Here is an 18,605-nt window from a genome sequence, read left to right on the forward strand (position 1 = left end):
AGGAGGTAACTCAGGATCAGTGATGTAATGTATGTACACAGTGACTGGACCAGCAGAATAGTGAGTGCAGCTCTGGAGTATAATACAGGATGTAACTCAGGATCAGTAATGTATGTACACAGTGACTGCACCAGCAGAATAGTGAGTGCAGCTCTGGAGTATAATACAGGATGTAACTCAGGATCAGTGATGTAATGTATTTACACAGCGACTGCACCAGCAGAATAGTGAGTGCAGCTCTGGAGTATAATACAGGAGGTAACTCAGGATCAGTAATGTATGTACACAGTGACTGCACCAGCAGAATAGTGAGTGCAGCTCTGGAGTATAATACAGGATGTAACTCAGGATCAGTAATGTAATGTATGTACACAGTGACTGCACCAGCAGAATAGTGAGTGCAGCTCTGGAGTATAATACAGGAGGTAACTCAGGATCAGTAATGTATGTACACAGTGACTGCACCAGCAGAATAGTGAGTGCAGCTCTGGAGTATAATACAGGATGTAACTCAGGATCAGTGATGTAATGTATTTACACAGCGACTGCACCAGCAGAATAGTGAGTGCAGCTCTGGAGTATAATACAGGATGTAACTCAGGATCAGTAATGTATGTACACAGTGACTGCACCAGCAGAATAGTGAGTGAAGCTCTGGAGTATAATACAGGATGTAACTCAGGATCAGTAATGTAATGTATGTACACAGTGACTGCACCAGCAGAATAGTGAGTGCAGCTCTGGAGTATAATACAGGAGGTAACTCAGGATCAGTAATGTATGCACACAGTGACTGCACCAGCGGAATAGTGAGTGCAGCTCTGGAGTATAATACAGGAGGTAACTCAGGATCAGTAATGTAATGTATGCACACAGTGACTGCACCAGCAGAATAGTGAGTGCAGCTCTGGGGTATAATACAGGAGGTAACTCAGGATCAGTAATGTAATGTATGTACACAGTGACTGCACCAGCAGAATAGTGAGTGCAGCTCTGGAGTATAATACAGGATGTAACTCAGGATCAGTAATGTAATGTATGTACACAGTGACTGCACCAGCAGAATAGTGAGTGCAGCTCTGGAGTATAATACAGGTGGTAACTCAGGATCAGTAATGTAATGTATGTACATAGTGACTGCACCAGCAGAATAGTGAGTGCAGCTCTGGATTATAATACAGGAGGTAACTCAGGATCAGTAATGTATGTACACAGTGACTGTACCAGCAGAATAGTGAGTGCAGCTCTGGAGTATAATACAGGATGTAACTCAGGATTAGTAATGTAATGTATGTACACAGTGACTGCACCAGCAGAATAGTGAGTGCAGCTCTGGAGTATAATACAGGATGTAACTCAGGATCAGTAATGTAATGTATGTACATAGTGACTGCACCAGCAGAATAGTGAGTGCAGCTCTGGATTATAATACAGGATGTAACTCAGGATCAGTAATGTAATGTATGTACATAGTGACTACACCAGCAGAATAGTGAGTGCAGCTCTGGATTATAATACAGGATGTAACTCAGGATCAGTAATGTAATGTATGTACACAGTGACTGCACCAGCAGAATAGTGAGTGCAGCTCTGGATTATAATACAGGAGGTAACTCAGGATCAGTAATGTAATGTATGTACACAGTGACTGTACCAGCAGAATAGTGAGTGCAGCTCTGGAGTATAATACAGGATGTAACTCAGGATTAGTAATGTAATGTATGTACACAGTGACTGCACCAGCAGAATAGTGAGTGCAGCTCTGGAGTATAATACAGGATGTAACTCAGGATCAGTAATGTAATGTATGTACATAGTGACTGCACCAGCAGAATAGTGAGTGCAGCTCTGGATTATAATACAGGATGTAACTCAGGATCAGTAATGTAATGTATGTACATAGTGACTGCACCAGCAGAATAGTGAGTGCAGCTCTGGATTATAATACAGGATGTAACTCAGGATCAGTAATGTAATGTATGTACACAGTGACTGCACCAGCAGAATAGTGAGTACTGCTCTGGAGTATAATACAGGAGGTAACTCAGGATCAGTAATGTAATGTATGTACACAGTGACTGCACCAGCAGAATAGTGAGTGCAGCTCCGGAGTATAATACAGGAGGTAACTCAGGATCAGTAATGTAATGTATGTACATAGTGACTGCACCAGCAGAATAGTGAGTGCAGCTCTGGAGTATAATACAGGATGTAACTCAGGATCAGTAATGTAATGTATGTACACAGTGACTGCACCAGCAGAATAGTGAGTGCAGCTCTGGAGTATAATACAGGAGGTAACTCAGGATCAGTAATGTAATGTATATACACAGTGACTGCACCAGCAGAATAGTGAGTGCAGCTCTGGGATATAAAACAGGAGGTAACTCAGGATCAGTAATGTAATGTATGTACACAGTGAGTGCACCAGCAGAATAGTGAGTGCAGCTCTGGAGTATAATACAGGAGGTAACTCAGGATCAGTAATGTAATGTATGTACACAGTGACTGCACAAGCAGTATAGTGAGTGCAGCTCTGGAGTATAATACAGGATGTAACTCAGGATCAGTAATGTAATGTATGTACACAGTGACTGCACCAGCAGAATAGTGAGTGCAGCTCTGGAGGATAATACAAGATGTAACTCAGGATCAGTAATGTAATGTATGTACACAGTGACTGAACCAGCAGAATAGTGAGTGCAGCTCTGGAGTATAATACAGGATGTAACTCAGGATCAGTAATGTAATATATGTACACAGTGACTGCACCAGCAGAATAGTGAGTGCAGCTCTGGGGTATAATACAGGATGTAACTCAGGATCAGTAATGTAATGTATGTACACAGTGACTGCACCAGCAGAATAGTGAGTGCAGCTCTGGAGTATAATACAGGATGTAACTCAGGATCAGTAATGTAATGTATGTACACAGTGACTGCACCAGCAGAATAGCGAGCGCAGCTCTGGAGTATAATACAGGATGTAACTCAGGATCAGTAATGTAATGTATGTACACAGTGACTGCACCAGCAGAATAGTGAGAGCAGCTCTGGAGTATAATACAGGAGGTAACTCAGGATCAGTAATGTAATGTATGTACACAGTGAGTGCACCAGCAGAATAGTGAGTGCAGCTCTGGAGTATAATACAGGATATAACTCAGGATCAGTAATGTAATGTATGTACACAGTGACTGCACCAGCAGAATAGTGAGGGCAGCTCTGGGGTATAATACAGGATGTAACTCAGGATCAGTAATGTAATGTATGTACACAGTGACTGCACCAGCAGAATAGTGAGAGCAGCTCTGGAGTATAATACAGGATGTAACTCAGGATCAGTAATGTAATGTATGTACACAGTGACTGCACCAGCAGAATAGTGAGTGCAGCTCTGGAGTATAATACAGGATGTTGTAGATACTTCTAGTGGGGGGATGGTACAGATGTAGCAGATACTTCTAGTGGGGGAGACGATACAGATGTTGTAGATACTTCTAGTGGGGGACGGTACAGATGTTGGAGATACTGCTAGTGGGGGGATGGTACAGATGTTGTAGATACTTCTAGTGGGGGGGACGGTACAGATGAAGCAGAAACTTCTAGTGGGGGAGACTTTACAGATGTTGTAGATACTTCTAGTGGGGGGACGGTACAGATGTTGTAGATACTTCTAGTGGGGGGACGGTACAGATGTTGTAGATACTTCTAGTGGGGGGACGGTACAGATGTTGTAGATACTTCTAGTGGGGGAGACTTTACAGATGTTGTAGATACTTCTAGTGGGGGGATGGTACAGATGTAGTAGATACTTCTAGTGGGGGACGATACAGATCTTGTAGATACTTCTAGTAGGGGGACGGTACAGATGTAGTAGATACTTCTAGTGGGGGGACGGTACAGATGTTGTAGATACTTCTAGTGGTGGAGACGATACAGATGTTGTAGATACTTCTAGTGGGGGGATGGTACAGATATAGATACTTCTAGTGGGGGAGACTTTACAGATGTTGTAGATACTTCTAGTGGGGGGACGGTATAGATGTTGTAGATACTTCTAGTGGGGGGACGGTACAGATGTTGTAGATACTTCTAGTGGTGGAGACAGTACAGATGTTGTAGATACTTCTAGTGGGGGACGGTACAGATGTTGTAGATACTTCTAGTGGGGGGACGGTACAGATGTAGTAGATACTTCTAGTGGGGGGACGGTACAGATGTTGTAGATACTTCTAGTGGGGGGACGGTACAGATGTAGTAGATACTTCTAGTGGGGGGACGGTACAGATGTTGTAGATACTTCTAGTGGGGGGACGGTACAGATGTTGTAGATACTTCTAGTGGGGGACGGTACAAATATAGATACTTCTAGTGGGGGAGACGATAAAGATGTAGTAGATACTTCTAGTGGGGGGACGGTACAGATGTAGATACTTCTAGTGGGGGGGGACGGTACAGATATTGTAGATACTTCTAGTGGGGGGACGGTACAGATGTAGATACTTCTAGTGGGGGGGACGGTACAGATATTGTAGATACTTCTAGAGGGGGCACGGTACAGATATTGTAGATACTTCTAGTGGGGGACGGTACAGATGTTGTAGATACTTCAAGTGGGGGAGACGATACAGATGTAGAAGATACTTCTAGTGGGGGGGACGGTACAGATGTTGTAGATACTTCTAGTGGGGGAGACGATACAGATGTAGAAGATACTTCTAGTGGGGGGATGGTACAGATGTAGTAGATACTTCTAGTGGGGGACGATACAGATCTTGTAGATACTTCTAGTGGGGGGACGGTACAGATGTAGTAGATACTTCTAGTGGGGGGACGGTACAGATGTTGTAGATACTTCTAGTGGTGGAGACGATACAGATGTTGTAGATACTTCTAGTGGGGGGATGGTACAGATATAGATACTTCTAGTGGGGGAGACTTTACAGATGTTGTAGATACTTCTAGTGGGGGGACGGTATAGATGTTGTAGATACTTCTAGTGGGGGGACGGTACAGATGTTGTAGATACTTCTAGTGGTGGAGACAGTACAGATGTTGTAGATACTTCTAGTGGGGGACGGTACAGATGTTGTAGATACTTCTAGTGGGGAGACGGTACAGATGTAGTAGATACTTCTAGTGGGGGGACGGTACAGATGTTGTAGATACTTCTAGTGGGGGGACGGTACAGATGTTGTAGATACTTCTAGTGGGGGACGGTATAGATGTTGTAGATACTTCTAGTGGGGGGACGGTACAGATGTTGTAGATACTTCTAGTGGGGGACGGTATAGCTGTTGTAGATACTTCTAGTGGGGGGACGGTACAGATGTTGTAGATACTTCTAGTGGGGGACGGTATAGATGTTGTAGATACTTCTAGTGGGGGAAGGTACAAACATAGATACTTCTAGTGGGGGAGACGATAAAGATGTAGTAGATACTTCTAGTGGGGGGACGGTACAGATGTAGATACTTCTAGTGGGGGGGGACGGTACAGATATTGTAGATACTTCTAGTGGGGGGACGGTACAGATGTAGATACTTCTAGTGGGGGGGACGGTACAGATATTGTAGATAGTTCTAGAGGGGGGACGGTACAGATGTTGTAGATACTTCTAGTGGGGCACGGTACAGATATTGTAGATACTTCTAGTGGGGGACGGTACAGATGTTGTAGATACTTCAAGTGGGGGAGACGATACAGATGTAGAAGATACTTCTAGTGGGGGGGACGGTACAGATGTTGTAGATACTTCTAGTGGGGGAGACGATACAGATGTAGAAGATACTTCTAGTGGGGGGACGGTACAGATGTTGTAGATACTTCTAGTGGGGGGACGGTACAGATGTAGAAGATACTTCTAGTGGGGGGGACGGTACAGATGTTGCAGATATTTCTAGTGGGGGGACGGTACAGATGTTGTAGATACTCCTAGTGGGGGAGACGGTACAGATGTAGAAGATACTTCTAGTGGGGGGACGGTACAGATGTAGTAGATACTTCTAGTGGGGGGAAGGTACAGATGTTGTAGATACTTCTAGTGGGGGAGACGATACAGATGTAGAAGATACTTCTAGTGGTGGGGAAGGTACAGATGTTGTAGATACTCCTAGTGGGGGAGACGGTACAGATGTTGTAGATACTGCTAGTGGGGGGGACGGTACAGATGTTGTAGATATTTCTAGTGGGGGGGACGGTACAGATGTAGAAGATACTTCTAGTGGGGGGACGGTACAGATGTAGTAGATACTTCTAGTGGGGGGACGGTACAGATGTTGTAGATACTTCTAGTGGGGGAGACGATACAGATGTAGAAGATACTTCTAGTGGGGGGGACGGTACAGATGTTGTAGATACTCCTAGTGGGGGAGACGGTACAGATGTTGTAGATACTGCTAGTGGGGGGACGGTACAGATGTAGTAGATACTTCTAGTGGGGGGACGGTACAGATGTTGTAGATACTTCTAGTGGTGGAGACGATACAGATGTTGTAGATACTTCTAGTGGGGGGATGGTACAGATATAGATACTTCTAGTGGGGGAGACTTTACAGATGTAGAAGATACTTCTAATGGGGGGACGGTACAGATGTTGTAGATACTTCTGGTGGGGGAGACGATACAGATGTAGTAGATACTTCTAGTGGGGGGACGGTACAGATGTTGTAGATACTTCTAGTGGGGGACGGTACAGATGTAGATACTTCTAGTGGGGGAGACGATACAGATGTTGTAGATACTTCTAGTGGGGGGACGGTACAGATGTTGTAGATACTTCTAGTGGGGGGACGGTACAGATGTTGTAGATACTTCTAGTGGGGGGACGGTACAGATGTAGTAGATACTTCTAGTGGGGGAGACGGTACAGATGTTGTAGATACTGCTAGTGGGGGGACGGTACAGATGTTGTAGATACTTCTAGTGGGGGGATGGTACAGATGTAGTAGATACTTCTAGTGGAGGACGGTACAGATGTAGTAGATACTTCTAGTGGGGGAGACGGTACAGATGTTGTAGATACTTCTAGTGGGGGAGACGATACAGATGTAGAAGATACTTCTAGTGGGGGGGACGGTACAGATGTTGTAGATACTTCTAGTGGGGGAGACGATACAGATGTAGAAGATACTTCTAGTGGGGGGGATGGTACAGATGTTGTAGATACTGCTAGTGGGGGGACGGTACAGATGTTGTAGATACTTCTAGTGGGGGGACCGTACAGATGTAGTAGATACTTCTAGTGGGGGGACGGTACAGATGTAGTAGATACTTCTAGTGGGGGAGACGGTACAGATGTTGTAGATACTGCTAGTGGGGGGACGGTACAGATGTTGTAGATACTTCTAGTGGGGGGATGGTACAGATGTAGTAGATACTTCTAGTGGGGGACGGTACAGATGTAGTAGATACTTCTAGTGGGGGACGGTACAGATGTTGTAGATACTTCTAGTGGGGAGACGATACAGATGTAGTAGATACTTCTAGTGGGGGAGACGGTACAGATGTTGTAGATACTGCTAGTGGGGGGACGGTACAGATGTTGTAGATACTTCTAGTGGGGGGACGGTACAGATGTTGTAGATACTTCTAGTGGGGGGACGGTACAGATGTAGTAGATACTTCTAGTGGGGGACGGTACAGATGTTGTAGATACTTCTAGTGGGGGAGACGATACAGATGTAGTAGATACTTCTAGTGGGGGGACGGTACAGATGTTGTAGATACTTCTAGTGGGGGGAGGGTACAGATATAGATACTTTTAGTGGGGGGATGGTACAGATGTTGTAGATACTTCTAGTGAGGGGACGGTACAGATGTAGTAGATACTTCTAGTGGGGGACAGTACAGATGTTGTAGATACTTCTAGTGGGGGAGACGATACAGATGTAGAAGATACTTCTAGTGGGGGGGACGGTACAGATGTTATAGATACTCCTAGTGGGGGGACGGTACAGATGTAGTAGATACTTCTAGTGGGGGAGACGATACAGATGTAGAAAATACTTCTAGTGGGGGGGACGGTACAGATGTTGTAGATACTCCTAGTGAGGGGACGGTACAGATGTAGTAGATACTTCTAGTGGGGGGACGGTACAGATGTTGTAGATACTTCTAGTGGGGGGACGGTACAGATGTTGTAGATACTTCTAGTGGGGGGATGATACAGATGTAGTAGATACCTCTAGTGGGGGAGACGACACAGATGTTGTAGATACTTCTAGTGGGGGGACGGTACAGATGTAGTAGATACTTCTAGTGGGGGGACGGTACAGATGTTGTAGATACTTCTAGTGGGGGGACGGTACAGATGTTGTAGATACTTCTAGCGGGGGGACGGTACAGATGTTGTAGATACTTCTAGTGGGGGGACGGTACAGATGTAGAAGATACTTCTAGTGGGGGGACGGTACAGATGTTGTAGATACTTCTAGTGGGGGGACGGTACAGATGTTGTAGATACTTCTAGCGGGGGGGACAGTACAGATATAGATACTTCTAGTGGGGGAGACTTTACAGATGTAGTAGGTACTTCTAGTGGGGGGGGCGGCACAGATATAGATACTTCTAGTGGGGGGACGGTACAGATGTTGTAGATACTTCTAGTGGGGGGACGGTACAGATGTTGTAGATACTTCTAGTGGGGGGACGGTACAGATGTTGTAGATACTTCTAGTGGGGACGGTACAGATATTGTAGATACTTCTAGTGGGGGAGACGGTAGAGATGTTGTAGATACTTCTAGTGGGGGACGGTACAGATATTGTAGATACTTCTAGTGGGGGAGACGGTACAGATGTTGTAGATACTTCTAGTGGGGGAGACGATACAGATGTAGTAGATACCTCTAGTGGGGGGACGGTACAGATGTTGTAGATACTTCTAGTGGGGGGATGGTACAGATGTTGTAGATACTCCTAGTGGGGGGACGGTACAGATGTTGTAGATAATTCTAGTAGGGGGACGGTACAGATGTTGTAGATACTTCTAGTGGGGGGACGGTACAGATGTAGTAGATACTTCTAGTGGGGGAGACGGTACAGATGTTGTAGATACTTCTAGTGGGGGGACGGTTCAGATGTTGTAGAAACTTCTAGTGGGGGAACGGTACAGATGTTGTAGAAACTTCCAGTGGGGGGACGGTACAGATGTAGTACATACTTCTAGTGGGGGAGACGGTACAGATGTTGTAGAAACTTCCAGTGGGGGGACGGTACAGATGTAGTACATACTTCTAGTGGGGGGAAGGTACAGATATAGATACTTCTAGTGGGGGGATGGTACAGATGTAGATACTTCTAGTGGGGGGACGGTACAGATGTTGTAGATACTTCTAGTGGGGGGAAGGTACAGATATAGATACTTCTAGTGGGGGGATGGTACAGATGTAGATACTTCTAGTGGGGGGACGGTACAGATGTTGTAGATACTTCTAGTGGGGGGACGGTACAGATATTGTAGATACTTCTAGTGGGGGGGGTACAGATATTGTAGATACTTCTAGTGGGGGGCTACAGATGTAGTAGATACTTCTAGTGAGGGGGGTACAGATGTAGTAGATACTTCTAGTGAGGGGACGGTTCAGATGTTGTAGATACTTCTAGTGGGGGGACGGTGTAGATGTAGTAGATACTTCTAGTGGGGGGACGGTACAGATGTAGAAGATACTTCTAGCGGGGGGACGGTACAGATGTAGAAGATACTTCTAGTGGGGTGACGGTACAGATGTAGATACTTCTAGTGGGGGGACGGTACAGATGTAGTAGATACTTCTAGTGGGGTGGACGGTACAGATGTTGTAGACACTTCTAGTGGGGGGACGGTACAGATGTTGTAGATACTTCTAGTGGGGAAACGGTACAGATGTTGTAGATACTTCTAGTGGGGGGACGGTACAGATGTAGTAGATACTTCTAGTGGGGGAGACGATACAGATGTTGTAGATACTTCTAGTGGGGGGACCGTACAGATGTAGTAGATACTTCTAGTGGGGGGATGGTACAGATGTTGTAGATACTTCTAGTGGGGAGACGATACAGATGTAGTAGATACTTCTAGTGGGGGGATGGTACAGATGTTGTAGATACTTCTAGTGGTGGAGACGATACAGATGTTGTAGATACTTCTAGTGGGGGGACCGTACAGATGTAGTAGATACTTCTAGTGGGGGGGACGGTACAGATGTTGTAGATACTTCTAGTGGGGGAACGGTACAGATGTTGTAGATACTTCTAGTGGGGGGATGGTACAGATGTAGTAGATACTTCTAGTGGGGGGACGGTACAGATGTAGTAGATACTTCTAGTGGGGGGACGGTACAGATATAGATACTTCTAGTGGGGGGACGGTACAGATGTAGTAGATACTTCTAGTGGGGGAGACGATACAGATGTAGTAGATACCTCTAGTGAAGGGACGGTACAGATGTAGTAGATACTTCTAGTGGGGGAGACGATACAGATATTGTAGATACTTCTAGTGGGGGGACGGTACAGATGTAGTAGATACTTCTAGTGGGGGAGACGATACAGATGTTGTAGATACTTCTAGTGGGGGGACGGTACAGATGTTGTAGATACTTCTAGTGGGGGGACGGCACAGATATAGATACTTCTAGTGGGGGGACGATACAGATGTAGCAAATACTTCTAGTGGGGGGACGGTACAGATGTAGTAGATACTTCTAGTGAGGGGACGATAAAGATGTAGTAGATACCTCTAGTGGGGGGGATGGTACAGATGTTGTAGATACTTCTAGTGAGGGGACGATACAGATGTAGTAGATACCTCTAGTGGGGGGGACGGTACAGATGTTGTAGATACTTCTAGTGGGGGGACGGTACAGATGTTGTAGATACTTCTAGTGGGGGGACGGCACAGATATAGATACTTCTAGTGGGGGGACGGTACAGATGTTGCAGATACTTCTAGTGGGGGGACGATACAGATGTTGTAGATACTTCTAGTGGGGGAGACGATACAGATGTAGAAGATACTTCTAGTGGGGGGACGGTACAGATGTTGTAGATACTTCTAGTCGGGGAGACGATACAGATGTAGAAGATACTTCTAGTGGGGGGACGGTACAGATGTAGTAGATACTTCTAGTGGGGGGACGGCACAGATATAGATACTTCTAGTGGGGGGACGGTACAGATGTTGCAGATACTTCTAGTGGGGGGACGATACAGATGTAGATACTTCTAGTGGGGGAGACGATACAGATGTAGAAGATACTTCTAGTGGGGGGACGGTACAGATGTTGAAGATACTTCTAGTGGGGGGACGGTACAGAGGTAGTAGATACTTCTAGTGGGGGGGACGGTACAGATGTTGTAGATACTTCTAGTGGGGGGACGGTACAGATGTAGAAGATACTTCTAGTGGGGGGACGGTACAGATGTAGTAGATACTTCTAGTGGGGAGACGGTACAGATGTAGTAGATACTTCTAGTGGGGGGACGGTACAGATGTAGTAGATACTTCTAGTGGGGGGACGGTACAGATATAGTAGATACTTCTAGTGGGGGGACGGTACAGATGTAGTAGATACTTCTAGTGGGGGAGACGATACAGATGTTGTAGATACTTCTAGTGGGGGGACGGTACAGATATAGATACTTCTAGTGGGGGGACGATACAGATGTAGCAGATACTTCTAGTGGGGGGACGGTACAGATGTAGTAGATACTTCTAGTGAGAGGACGATACAGATGTAGTAGATACTTCTAGTGAGGGGACGATACAGATGTAGTAGATACCTCTAGTGGGGGGGACAGTACAGATGTTGTAGATACTTCTAGTGGGGGGACGGTACAGATGTTGTAGATACTTCTAGTGGGGGGACGGCACAGATATAGATACTTCTAGTGGGGGGACGGTACAGATGTTGTAGATATTTCTAGTGGTGGGACGGTACAGATGTTGTAGATAGTTCTAGTGGGGGAGACGATACAGATGTAGAAGATACTTCTAGTGGGGGGACGGTACAGAGGTAGTAGATACTTCTAGTGGGGGGGACGGAACAGAGGTAGTAGATACTTCTAGTGGGGGGGACGGTACAGATGTAGAAGATACTTCTAGTGGGGGGACGGTACAGATGTAGTAGATACTTCTAGTGGGGGGACGGTACAGATGTAGTAGATACTTCTACTGGGGGGACGGTACAGATGTTGTAGATACTCCTAGTGGGGGGACGGTACAGATGTAGTAGATACTTCTAGTGGGGGAGACGATACAGATGTAGTAGATACCTCTAGTGGGGGGACGGTAGAGATGTAGCAGATGCTTCTAGTGGGGGAGACGATACAGATGTAGTAGATACCTCTAGTGGGGGGACGGTACAGATGTAGTAGATACTTCTAGTGGGGGGACGGTACAGATATAGATACTTCTAGTGGGGGACGGTACAGATGTTGTAGATACTTCTAGTGGGGGGACGGTACAGATGTTGCAGATACTTCTAGTGGGGGGACGGCACAGATATAGATACTTTTAGTGGGGGGATGGTACAGATGTTGTAGATACTTCTAGTGAGGGGACGGTACAGATGTAGTAGATACTTCTAGTGGGGGACGGTACAGATGTTGTAGATACTTCTAGTGGGGGAGACGATACAGATGTGGTAGATACTTCTAGTGGGGGAGACGATACAGATGTTGTAGATACTCCTAGTGGGGGAGACGATACAGATGTTGTAGATACTCCTAGTGGGGGGACGGTACAGATATAGATACCTGTAGTGGGGGAGACGATACAGATGTTGTAGATATTTCTAGTGGGGGGACGGTACAGATGTTGTAGATACTTCTAGTGGGGGGAAGGCACAGATATAGATACTTCTAGAGGGGGGACGGTACAGATGTTGTAGATACTTCTAGTGGGGGGATGGTACAGATATAGATACTTCTAGTGGGGGGACGGTACAGATGTTGTAGATACTTCTAGTGAGGGGACGGTACAGATGTTGTAGATACTTCTAGTGGAGGAGACGATACAGATGTTGTAGATACTTCTAGTGGGGGGATGGTACAGATATAGATACTTCTAGTGGGGGAGACGGTACAGATGTAGATACCTCTAGTGGGGGAGACGGTACAGATGTTGTAGATACTTCTAGTGGGGGGACGGCACAGATATAGATACTTCTAGTGGGGGGACGGTACAGATGTTGTAGATACTTCTAGTGGAGGGATGGTACAGATATAGATACTTCTAGTGGGGGGACGGTACAGATGTTGTAGATATTTCTAGTGGGGGGACGGTACAGATGTAGTAGATACTTCTAGTGGGGGGACGGTACAGATGTAGTAGATACTTCTAGTGGGGGGACGGTACAGATGTTGTAGATACTTCTAGTGAGGGGACGGTACAGATGTAGCAGATACTTCTAGTGGGGGACGGTACAGATGTTGTAGATACTTCTAGTGGGGGGACGGTACAGATGTTGTAGATACTTCTAGTGGGGGGACGGCACAGATGTTGTAGATACTTCTAGTGGGGGGACGGTACAGATGTTGTAGATACTTCTAGTGGGGGACGGTACAGATGTTGTAGATACTTCTAGTGGGGGGGACGGTACAGATATAGATACCTCTAGTGGGGGAGACGATACAGATGTTGTAGATACTTCTAGTGGGGGGACGGTACAGATGTTGTAGATACTTCTAGTGGGGGGACGGCACAGATATAGATACTTCTAGTGGGTGGACGGTACAGATGTTGTAGATACTTCTAGTGGGGGGATGGTACAGATATAGATACTTCTAGTGGGGGGACAGTACAGATGTTGTAGATACTTCTAGTGGGGGGGTACAGATGTAGTAGATACTTCTAGTGGGGGGACGGTACAGATGTTGTAGATACTTCTAGTGGAGGAGACGGGACAGATGTACTAGATACTTCTAGTGGGGGGACGGTACAGATGTTGTAGATACTTCTAGTGGGGGGCCGGTACAGATGTAGTAGATACTTCTAGTGGGGGACGGTACAGATGTAGTAGATACTTCTAGTGGGGGGATAATAGAGAAGTTGTAGATACTTCTAGTGGGGGGATAATACAGATATTGTAGATACTTCTAGTGGGGGGATAATACAGATGTTGTAGATACTTCTAGTGGGGGGATGGTACAGATGTTGTAGATACTTCTAGTGGGGGGACGGTACAGATATAGATACTTCTAGTGGGGGGATGGTACAGTTGTTGTAGAAACTTCTAGTGGGGGGACGGTACAGATGTTGTAGATACTTCTAGTGGGGGAACGGTACAGATATAGATACTTCTAGTGGGGGGATGTTACAGTTGTTGTAGATACTTCTAGTGGGGGGACGGTACAGCTGTTGTAGATACTTCTAGTGGGGGAGACTTTACAGTTGTTGTAGATACTTCTAGTGGGGGGACAGTACAGATGTTGTAGATACTTCTAGTGGGGAGACGGTACAGATGTTGTAGATACTTCTAGTGGGGGGACGGCACAGATATAGATACTTCCAGTGGGGGGACAGTACAGATGTTGTAGATACTTCTAGTGGGGAGACGGTACAGATATTGTAGATACTTCTAGTGGGGAGACGGTACAGATGTAGTAGATACTTCTAGTGGGGGGACGGCACAGATATAGATACTTCTAGTGGGGGGACGGTACAGATGTAGTAGATACTTCTAGTGGGGGGACGGTACAGATGTAGTAGATACTTCTAGTGGGGGGACGGTACAGATGTAGTAGATACTTCTAGTGGGGAGACGGTACAGATGTTGTAGATACTTCTAGTGGGGAGACGGTACAGATGTTGTAGATACTTCTAGTGGGGAGACAGTACAGATCTTGTAGATACTTCTAGTGGGGGGACGGTACAGATGTTGTAGATACTTCTAGTGGGGGGACGGTACAGATGTTGTAGATACTTCTAGTGGGGGGACGGTACAGATATTGTAGATACTTCTAGTGGGGGGGACGTTACAGATGTAGCAGATACTTCTAGTGGGGGGACGGTACAGATGTAGCAGATACTTCTAGTGGGGGGGACGGTACAGATATTGTAGATACTTCTAGTGGGGGGGACGGTACAGATGTAGCAGATACTTCTAGTGGGGGGACGGTACAGATGTTGTAGATACTTCTAGTGGGGGGACGGTACAGATGTTGTAGATACTTCTAGTCAGGGGACGGTTCAGATGTAGCAGATACTTCTAGTGGGGGGACGGTACAGATGTTGTAGATACTTCTAGTGGGGGAACGGTACAGATATAGATACTTCTAGTGGGGGGATGTTACAGTTGTTGTAGATACTTCTAGTGGGGGGACGGTACAGCTGTTGTAGATACTTCTAGTGGGGGGACAGTACAGATGTTGTAGATACATCTAGTGGGGGGACAGTACAGATGTTGTAGATACTTCTAGTGGGGAGACGGTACAGATGTTGTAGATACTTCTAGTGGGGGGACGGCACAGATATAGATACTTCTAGTGGGGGGACAGTACAGATGTTGTAGATACTTCTAGTGGGGAGACGGTACAGATATTGTAGATACTTCTAGTGGGGAGACGGTACAGATGTAGTAGATACTTCTAGTGGGGAGACGGTACAGATGTAGTAGATACTTCTAGTGGGGGGACGGCACAGATATAGATACTTCTAGTGGGGGGACGGTACAGATGTTGTAGATACTTCTAGTGGGGGGACGGCACAGATATAGATACTTCTAGTGGGGGGACGGTACAGATGTAGTAGATACTTCTAGTGGGGAGACAGTACAGATGTTGTAGATACTTCTAGTGGGGGGACGGTGCAGATGTTGTAGATACTTCCAGTGGGGGGACGGTACAGATGTTGTAGATACCTCTAGTGGGGGAGACGATACAGATGTTGTAGATACTTCTAGTGGGGGGACGGTACAGATGTAGTAGATACTTCTAGTGGGGGGACGGTACAGATGTAGTAGATACTTCTAGTGGGGGGACGGTACAGATGTTGTAGATACTTCTAGTGGGGGGATGGTACAGATGTTGTAGATACTTCTAGTGGGGGGACGGTACAGATGTAGTAGATACTTCTAGTGGGGGGACGGTACAGATATTGTAGATACTTCTAGTGAGGGGACGGTTCAGATGTAGCAGATACTTCTAGTGGGGGGGACGGTACAGATGTAGCAGTTACTTCTAGTGAGGGGGACGGTACAGATATTGTAGATACTTCTAGTGGGGGGGACGGTACAGATGTAGCAGATACTTCTAGTGGGGGGACGGTACAGATGTTGTAGATACTTCTAGTGGGGGGGACGGTACAGATGTTGTAGATACTTCTAGTGGGGGGACGGTACAGATATTGTAGATACTTCTAGTGGGGGGGACGGTACAGATGTAGCAGATACTTCTAGTGGGGGGACGGTACAGATGTAGCAGATACTTCTAGTGGGGGGGACGGTACAGATATTGTAGATACTTCTAGTGGGGGGGACGGTACAGATGTAGCAGATACTTCTAGTGGGGGGACGGTACAGATGTTGTAGATACTTCTAGTGGGGGGACGGTACAGATGTTGTAGATACTTCTAGTCAGGGGACGGTTCAGATGTAGCAGATACTTCTAGTGGGGGGGACGGTACAGATGTAGCAGTTACTTCTAGTGGGGGGGACGGTACAGATATTGTAGATACTTCTAGTGGGGGGGACGGTACAGATGTAGCAGATACTTCTAGTGGGGGGACGGTACAGATGTTGTAGATACTTCTAGTGGGTGGACGGTACAGACGTTGTAGATACTTCTAGTGGGGGGACGGTACAGATATTGTAGATACTTCTAGTGGGGGGGACGGTACAGATGTAGCAGATACTTCTAGTGGGGGGACGGTACAGATGTAGCAGATACTTCTAGTGGGGGGGACGGTACAGATATTGTAGATACTTCTAGTGGGGGGGACGGTACAGATGTAGCAGATACTTCTAGTGGGGGGACGGTACAGATGTTGTAGATACTTCTAGTCAGGGGACGGTTCAGATGTAGCAGATACTTCTAGTGGGGGGACGGCACAGATATAGATACTTCTAGTGGGGGGATGGTACAGATGTAGCAGATACTTCTAGTGGGGGGACGGTACAGATGTAGTAGATACTTCTAGTGGGGGGACGGTACAGATGTAGTAGATACTTCTAGTGGGGGGACGGTACAGATGTTGTAGATACTTCTAGTGGGGAGACGGTACAGATGTTGTAGATACTTCTAGTGGGGGGACGGTACAGATGTTGTAGATACTTCTAGTGGGGAGACGGTACAGATGTTGTAGATACTTCTATTGGGGGGACGGTACAGATGTAGTAGATACTTCTAGTGGGGGGACGGTACAGATGTTGTAGATACTTCTAGTGGGGGGACGGTACAGATGTAGAAGATACTTCTAGTGGGGGGACGGTACAGATATTGTAGATACCTCTAGTGGGGGAACGGTACAGATATTGTAGATACTTCTAGTGGGGGGACGGTACAGATATTGTAGATACCTCTAGTGGGGGGACGGTACAGATATTGTAGATACTTCTAGTGGGGGGACGGTACAGATGTTGTAGTTACTTCTGGCTTTTCAACAACTAAAATCCTAATTTTCCCACTGAACTTTGTTTTGAAAGAAATAAAAATGCTGCACCGAGGGAAGATTAAGAGGCTGAATTTGGAATTCAGTCAAGAAGCCTCTGACGACTTTATTTTACAATTGCCTGTGAATTTCAAAGCTCCCTCTATATCAAACAGCTTCATTTCCTCTGGACGGAAGTCATCCTATTCAGAAGGGGCAAAACAAAACAGACTAAAGTTATCAAACTGACAATAGGGAATCCAGGGAAAGTTTCCAGCCCAAACTTCATTCAGACTTGATAAGAGACACTTTCCCTCCATTCCCTGCAGTCTGTAAAAGAATGGGGGGAATTAACTCCGAGTCTTCCACAATGTACCACTGGCTGCAACGACACGTGCCGTCCCTTGCCTTTGCTCAAATTTGGGTAAGGACTCCGACTGCCCACAATACTATACCTGGACGTGCAAGTAAGACCCTCGACAGCAAATCACATCGCAACCACGTGGACTTTGCTTTGCAGTCATATTGCTGCAGAATTGTCACGCTTCTGGTATTACCCTTGTTAGGAACCTAGTCTCCATTTTTACACCACCTCTGTGGATGCTTGACTGATAGTTCATTAGTTATGGAAATCTCATCTCTGACGCTCTCGGTCAACTCCTCTCTTGGGCTGATGCTAGTTTGCATCCATAGTTCTCAGGATGAGTACCCGCACAGTGTGCATACGCCGGACACGCACAGGGAGCATATGCTGTACACGCACAGGGTGTATACGCTGTACACGCACAGGGTGCATACGCTGTACACCACAGGGTGCATACGCTGTACACGCACAGGGTGCATACGCTGTACACGCACAGGGTGCACACGCTGTACACGCACAGGGTGCACACGCTGTACACGCACAGGGAGCATACGCTGTACACGCACAGGGTGCATAAGCTGTACACGCACAGGGTGCATACGCTGTACACGCACAGGGTGCATAAGCTGTACACGCACAGGGTGCATACGCTGTACACGCACAGGGTGCAT

General features: G+C 46.4%; 1 protein-coding gene across 1 annotated transcript in view; it reads right to left on the reverse strand.

Annotated features, from left to right (window-relative positions):
• The window catches only part of BANP (BTG3 associated nuclear protein), a 433,716-nt gene that overhangs the window by 154,404 nt on the left and 260,707 nt on the right, over positions 1 to 18,605 (reverse strand). The gene's annotated exons all lie outside the window — the stretch shown is intronic.

Source organism: Phyllobates terribilis, unplaced genomic scaffold (assembly GCF_046119375.1).
Source record: "Phyllobates terribilis strain yellow unplaced genomic scaffold, ASM4611937v1 Scaffold_14__1_contigs__length_39327217, whole genome shotgun sequence".
In the NCBI taxonomy this organism is placed as follows: Eukaryota; Metazoa; Chordata; class Amphibia; order Anura; family Dendrobatidae; genus Phyllobates; species Phyllobates terribilis.